Below are 8,779 nucleotides of genomic sequence, written 5' to 3'. Positions count from 1 at the left end.
CAGTTACAAATCAACAACAATCACAAAAGAATACCGGCAAGGGAACAAGAGCAATATAACAACATCCCGGCAAGGGAACAATTATATTTCAATAATATCCCGGCAAGGGAACAATAATATCAAAACAAACATCCCGGCAAGAGAACAATAATATGACAATAACATTCCAACAAGGGAACAATAATGATAATAACATGTAAAGCGCATTAAACCACAACAGAGTCATACCAATTACAATACAAGACTCACGAGCATGCTTGACAGACATATAGATAATAGTCACCATGCCTATACGTCGTACTCCACAATTAACACGTATCAAATAAGACACGACTCCTAATCCCACAAGCTAAGGTTAGACCAAACACTCACCTCGATGCCACGAACACAATTCAAGTCTCAATTATCGCTTTACCTCTTGATTCTACCACCAATTCGCTCGTATCTAGCCACAAGTTACTTAATTACGTCAATAAATGCTAAATGAATCAATTCTAATGCATGAAAATAAGTTTTCCAAAGTTTTACCCAAAAATTCAAAAATCGCCCCTGGGCCCACATGGTCAAAACGCAAGGTTCGAGTCAAAATTTGGGTTTGAACCAAAACCCAATTACCCATTCCTCCACGAACCCAAATATATAATTTATTTTAAAATCGAACCTCAAGTCGAGGTCCAAATCTCCAATTTTTGAAAAACCTAGGTTCTACCCAGAACACCCAATTTCCCCCTTGAAAATCATTGGTTTTTAGTTGAAATCATGTGAAACGATGTTAAGGATTGAAGAAAACTAGTTAGAAATGACTTACTTGATTTGGAGAAGAAGTTTCTTTGGAAAATCGCCTAAGAGAGTTTATGTTTTGAGAAGATGTGAAAAATGGTTGAAAATGCGTCTAAGTGTGAATTTACATATCTCTGATATCGCAATTGCAAACCCTTCAGAAATTGGGACTTTCGCATTTGCGACCCAATCAGCTTTCCGGTCATCTTCACATTTGCGAGAGACCATTCGCAAATGCGAAATAGCATTTGCAAGAAGACAGTCACATTTGTGGCTAAGGCTGCCCTGGTCCATTCTTCGCATTTGCGAGGATTTGTTGCATTTGCGAGCCATACTTCGCAATTTGCGAAGCCTACAGACTTGACCATACCAGCTGAAAAACTGCAGTTTTCCCAAGTCTAATTCTACTCCGTGGCCTATCCAAAACTCACCCGAGCCCTTGGGGCTCCAAACCAAACATGCATACCAACCTAAAACATCATACGAACTTACTCGTGCATTCAAATCACCAAAATAACATCAATAACTATGAATTTAGCATCAAAATCATGAAATTACTTAAGAACTTCAAATTTTTAAATTTCTCAAAAAAAGGTCCGATTCACGTCATTTCAAGTTCATATGTAAGACCTATACCAGGCTCCGGAACCAAAATACGAGCCCGATACTAATGGTTTCAAACATAAATTCTTTTCTTTACTTCATAATTAATTTAGCAAAACAATTTCTTTCAAAAATTTATTTCTCGGGCTTGGAACCTCGGAATTCGATTCCGGGCATACGACCAAGTCCCATATTTTCCTACGAACCCTCCGGGACTATCAAATCATGGTTCCAGGTTCGTTTACCCAAAATGCTGACTGAAGTCAACTTAAATTCATTTTAAAGTCAAAATTCATCATTTTTCATAAATTTTCACATGGCTGACTTTCTGGCTACACGCCCGGACTGCGCAAGCTAATTGAGGTGATGTTGAAAGAGGTTTTTAAGGCCTCAGAATGCAGGATTCGTTTCTAAAATAAGTGATGACCTTTTGGGTCATCAAACCTTTATAAAATAAGCAGAACCTATGTGCCTAATCTGAGCTACACTACCAATAGGCAGATGTACTTTTCCCCTTATATCATTAAGATTGCCTTAGCATTAGTCAGAAAATTGTATCTATTTACTATGTGACTTGAAACTCCTGAATCTACAATCCAATTAGTCAAAATTTCAGTAATATCACCACAGGATGGCATACCTATTGCCATAGCTGATTCACTGCATTCAGTTTGCTTTCTTAGAAGTTGCAAAATCTGACTGTATTGTTCTTGAGTAAATTGAGGGATACCTGGTTGAAAGATCTGATTAGCCTATTGCATCTGAGAGGTTCCTGCAAAGTTGACAGTGGAACCAACTTGACTAGTATTGCTACTACTAAGGGCTTCAGAGGGATAGTTCCTTGTATTACCTTGAGCACAGTTAACAGTCCCAAAGTCACCTTTATTCTTTGATTTAAAATCAGGTGGATAGCCATTTTTTTGTAGCAGGTTTCTCTAGTGTGTCCTTTAAAGTTGCAATAGTCACATGCTGACTATTTTTTCTACACCTATAGTTAGAGCCTGAATGATTATTTCCACCAAAAAAGTTCTAGCCTGAACCTACATTACCTTTATTGCTAAACGATAATGTTGCCCCAGTGTGAGTCATTCCATCTCCTAGATAGGTGTGATTATGACCAATGTTACCTCTGTTATTGAGTTGAGATAGGGTCCCAGAGGAATTAGCTCCCTTGTTGCTAAACAAGGTTGTACCATCATGAACTTAAGTGGCGTTTGCTACAATCAATATCCGAACAAGACCTTGACTTTGAATCTAGATGATGGGTGGCTAGTGCTCTTCTGCTGTCCTCAAAGATAATCAGAGTATGCTTTGTTTATAGATGACCTTCGTGACATGTTCAAAATTTGATTACTAGACTGAGAGTATGTTTCATTCAGGACCATAAGAAACTGAAGCTATCTTTGATACTCAAAATGTTCAACATACTTCTTTGATTCTTCACAGCCACACCCAGGGCAAGGCATAAGGGCATCAAATTCTGCCGATAACTCTTTCAATTTCAAAAAATATTCAGAGACAGATGAAATCCCTTGAGTAAGGGTAGCTATCTATTTGTGCAGAAACAACACTCTAGAACCACTGACTTTGTCAAATATTTCCTTGAGATCCATCCACACTTTGTGAGGACTTGAGTCACACACCATGCCACTCAATAACTCGGCATGCACAGAAATCATAATCCACGACCGAACTATAGTATTATATTTTTCCCATAGCTCATGTAGAGTAGGAGGAAACTTCTCCTTAGGTTACCTCCCATCTACAAACCCACCCTAGATTACTCTTTTCTAGCAAACTTACACGCATAGTACTAATCCACAAAGTGTAATTCTCAAGTCCAGTGAGCTTAACTGAAATTAGAGAACTACCTAAAATAAATGGATGATGTTGGTCAATTATCGGAGCTACAGTTGCATCAGCTGGAGTCGATCCATTATTTTTAGTGTTAATCACTATTTTTTTCTTACCAAGGAAATTTTGTCCAAACAAAGCTGCACAAGAAATACAGATTTGCTCAAAATCAAAAGAACCCTAGCTTTTGGGAGTCGAAACAATCAGGCAGCTTAGTTGAGTAAATCAACTGAGAATGAGGAAGAAGAATCTAGAATCAAAGTCATGAAGCGTAGATCAAAGCTCACTCTGATACCGTGATGAAATATAGATTCGAAGTTATTAGTAACGGAGAAATGAGCATGAAGGAAGAAGAACAGAGGAGGAAAGTAACTACTACTCATTGCTATAGTCATAACTAACATAACAGACTAATGGAAAGGTACTGTACATTTTATACTAGCACCCTAACTAATCTTCTAACTACTCAGCTAATCTCGTAACTTATACAGTTGTATACAATTGTCATGTATCTAGCATTCATTCAACAATTGGTCACGGGTTCGAGCCGTGGAGTTGGTCAGTGATAATTACATCAAGGTAGGCTTCCTATATCACATCCTCTTGCGGTGCAGCCCTTTCGCGGATCCTGCACAAATGCGAAATACCTCATGCATCGGGCTGCCCTTTTTTAATATAGTAGCCTTCGACCTCCTTTGCTAATTATGCATGCTTGTTAATTAAACTCATTAACTCGTTTCAATCTTATCTTTTGTAGACAAATGTATGTCAATCTTGTTACATTTAATATATTACCATAAATATAATAGATTTGCTGTTTCAAATATAGCAAATGTTTAAATTATATTCTTTACTACAAGATTAGCAATATCAATAATTTATCTATATATATAAGCAGAACCATCATATCAAACCACAAAAACATAAACTAAGAACAAATAATTTAGTGAAAAATGGGAAAGAAGATTGATTCCAATATTATTCAATTGATGGCAATGTTATTATTGCTAATGTTGATTTGTACTTCACAAGTATCGTGTGATTTGGATAAAAATTGTTTTAGGGATTGTATTCGTGCATGTTTTCAAAATCCTGGATGTTACATATCCTGTGGAAAAGAATGCTCGCATAATTCTCCCAATAATTCTTTAATAAAAGGTACCTTCTTTTTCTAACTTCTTTTGGCTTGTTTACACTTTAAGGATTTTTTAATAGGGATGTTTATACAAATAGCCGATTGAATTTCCGGTTTACTTACTATTTTCTTGTTCTAATTGGTATTTGTGGATGGTAACATACATAAAACGACCATAACGCCCCCCCACCCCCACCCCCACTCACATATATATATGGTTATTTTTAATTTAAGTGATTGGTTGAGCGGCTATTAGGTTAATTAATTATTCTTTTTGAATAAATATTTGAGGGAGATTTGGTTTATGGTCATTTTCACTAGAGATTAGTAAAAATAAACATACACTCCTTCCGGTCTATAATAAGTGACTTTTTGGCATTTGGCACACATCTGAAAAAGATACAAACTCCTTAAGAAATAATTATGTATTTACTAAATTATCCTTAATTAAAATTGACATATTGTTACCTTGACACATTGATATATGTAGATAAGGGCAAATTTTGAAAAAATAAAATTAATTTTTTCTTGATTATATAAAAGGACAATTATTTTAGTTTAATTAATTTAGGCCACAAAATAGTTTTAAGTGAGATTAACCAAATATTTAACTAAAGCGAAGCAAAAGAAAATATACAAAGCTAAAAATAAATAAATTATTCATATCATAATTTTAGAATTAATAATAAATAGATTTAAAATTTTTTATAAAAAAAATAAAACAAAAAAGATAAACGTAATATCGTAAACCACAAGAAAAATTAGTATTACAGAGTACAACAAAGTTACCCCATGGTTATATTAGTCAATTTCTCCTATCACTTTAACATTGAGTGGAAAAACTCATTTAATTTTGTTTGGTAAAGTCTGATTTTGATATATAAATTTAATGTAAATAACTTCTTTTAACTCTTAAACAATATCTGCATAATTTTTCTTCTCGAATTTTTCGGGGAAAAAAAAAGAAAAAGAAAAGAAATGTACTACTATTTATTATTTAAGCAAGGAATCCTAACTCATGTATCTAATACGTTAGTAGTTGAATTTTTCAGGTTATGGCTACTGTAAACATGGGCTATTTGGTTATTTTCTCTTTTGTTTTTCTTATATTTTGAAAAGATACTGAAGGTAAATGTGGCTTGGGCTCTTCAAACACCCAGATTCACTATTAAAAATTGAAATTATCTACGAACTTCATCGCTTATCTGTTGTTAAATTGCTCGTAGATAATAAAATATTTTGATAATCTATCGCTAAGTAGGATCAGCGATAAATTTTGCTGTTTAGCTACAAAATTTATTCGTCACTAATTCCTGATCTTTTTAGTAGTGAATTTTTTAATTATCTTTATGTCCATCTTATTTTCATCAACGCTATTAGCATCATTTACAATTTCATGTTATATTAAATCATTTTGTAGTGACATTTGAAATCTATCTAGGTTAAAATAACTTATTAGGTTACTAATTTCACAAATTAATAGTTAGCTAGTTATTTTTAAGTGACCTGAAGTCTTTTCTGGTGCATATAAAAGTTAAAACTTTTACTTAAATCAAGTTTTTCAAAAGTTATATCTTAGTCTAGCACAATGACATTAATGATTTGCATATAAAGACTCTTGATATATTATAATTCTCTAAATCTCTAGTTTCTCTTGTGAAAAGGCATTGGTCCAAATGGTTGATTGGGATATAAATATAATTTTTAGTTATTGGTTATGAACAAATATAGGGTTTGAGTCAAAGCTATTGAGTTCTACCGAACCCGTGACTAGGACGATAGTGCCGCCTGTGGATACCAGTCGCAAGGTACTTGGAGGAGAGAAGATAAATCTTGATATCTGCTTGGAGAGAAAATGTGAAGGTGCAACAGTTTGCTGGTGTTGTTTCGCAATGTCACCATCAGGTGAATGTTGGTTACAAAAACAAGGTTGTGAAGAAAATTGCCAGAAAAAATATTCAAAAGCTTTGCCATGACAAATTTAATGTAACCTCAAATTTTGAATTATTGAATTTGCTTCTTCTGGTTTTGTTTTGTTTTTTATCCCCAAAACAAGTATGAAACAATTATGATCTCATGCTATATCACTACCAGGAAAACACCGATTTCTTGACTACTAAAATAGTCGGAAAGTAATTGAAAAATTCAATTTTCCGACTATATTCCGACTGTTTCTGAGTAGTTGAAAATATATACTATTGTAACAACATGCAACAACTTTAAGTACTTAATTTGTTGTATGCTAACAGATCGTTTGGTATGATGGATAAGCAAAAATAACCCTGGGGCAAAAATTTAGTATCGCGCGCCTTATCCCTTATTTGATTACTTTTATATTGGGATAAGTCAATCCAGAAGTATAAATAGTAGCAAGATAACTTATACTTGCCAGAGGGTGGAATAGTAATTCCTGGATAAGTTATCCCAAGATAAAGCAGTAAAATTGACAATCCCAGAATTAATACAACATACTCCTTCCGGTCCACAATAAGTGACCAATTTGCTTTTTTATTTTGGTCCAAAATAAGTGTCCATTTTATAATCAAGAAACAAATTACCGTTATATATGTATCCTTAAAAAGTCATTTACTCCTCACATTTGAGAAGAGAAGTAAATACTACTATAACTATGGTGCAACATTTAATGAATGGTGGTTTAGTTATACTAACTATTTTGGTCTAGAATTTAATATTTCCTTAATGGGTGTGCCAAAAGCAAATTGGTCACTTATTGTGAATCGGAGGAAGTACCAAACCGTCAATGTAAAACAATAACAATATAATTAATCTAGTATAACTAATCTTAGCATAATAATCTCAGCATAACTTGTCTTCAAACCAAACTCATTAATCTTAATAGTACTATCAAGTAACTATATATAAGTTGTATGTACAAAATATAAGATTAATAACCTAAAAATAAAGTAAGTTATATGCTACAAGCAAACCACAAATTAAACAACAGTCATATAAATAATATTTAAAGTATCATTGAATACAGTCAGACCTCTCTATAACAACATCCTCATATAACAACACATTACTATAAAAATCAAGCTTTTTCGGGCCCAATTTTTATATTGTGTTATAATATATATTCTTTATAACAACACTTTGCTATAACATCCAAAAATATTCGGAACAATCGATGCTATTATAGAGAGATTTGACTGTACTAGTTAAATCCATGTGATAAATAGAAAAGGTTAAAGGGGTGCTACAATGACCTAAGTTGTGACCAACTAATAAATACATGATATGTATCAATATTCTTTTAACTATAAAGTTTTATTGCTTAAAATTGTCAATTAAGATGTATGCCGCTCGTTTCATTAAGTAAAATATATTAAATATATATAAAAAAGATTAAATTCTTACTTACTTACTTTTATACTCCAATACCCATCGTAGAAGCATCACATAACATTCATAAAAATTATAAAAAGATAAATTCCAAACACTAAAATGTAAACTATAAAATCTATATCAATGTTTATGTTATGAACAATAAAAGAAGAAGAAGAATATTGTAGAAAAAGTAGGGAAAGAGAATTCTTATTGATTTGGGATAAATTAAAATGGAATAGTACTACTCTATTTATAGGGAAAGAATGACTTAGTCACCAAGTAAAATCCTTAAAATCTCTCTAAAATGTAGACATTCACCTTAAACAAAACTCTATTTATAACATGTGATGGCCCAATAGGTCATCTTATGATTTAAAATCAAATTCTGTGTTCCAAAGCCTTAAAAACCTTATTTTATCCCTTATCGATTTGCATGCGGAGTCCGGGCGTATTTCCGGAAAGCTTTTGTGTTGAAAGTTGATAAAAATAAGGATTTTTGATTAAAAACTTCATTTGAGTTGACTTCGGTCAATCTTTTTGGTAAACTGATCCAGATTCGTATTTTGATAGTCCCGGTAAGTTCGTATCGAAATATAAAAACTGGGTGTATGCCCGGAATCTGAGGTCCCTAGCCCGAGTTATGAATTTTTGTTGAAAATTGAAAGTCAGAAAATTCAATGGGTTTTTAAGAAATTATTAATATTTGATCTTATTGATATCGGGTCCGTATTTTTGTTCCGAAACCCAGTACATGTTCATTATAATATTTAAGATTTGTTTGTGAAATTTGGTGAGAAGCGAGATTGGTCGTGATTCGAACGTCCGGTTGTGAAATGGGAATTTTAAAGTGCTCTTGAGAATTTCATTTGATTTGGTGCTAAATTCGTTGTTTTAAGTGCTATTTTGGTGATTTGATCGCGCGAGCAAGTTTGTATAATGTTATAAGACTTGTGTGCATGTTTGGTTTGAAGCCCCGAGGGCTCGGATGAGTTTCAGATAGGCTACAGAATAAAATTTGGATTTAGAACATAGCTGGTGTTGCAATATCCAGTGTTGGCC

This window comes from Nicotiana sylvestris, chromosome 11 (assembly GCF_000393655.2).
Source record: "Nicotiana sylvestris chromosome 11, ASM39365v2, whole genome shotgun sequence".
NCBI lineage: Eukaryota > Viridiplantae > Streptophyta > Magnoliopsida > Solanales > Solanaceae > Nicotiana > Nicotiana sylvestris.
This window is presented reverse-complemented; position numbering follows the sequence as displayed.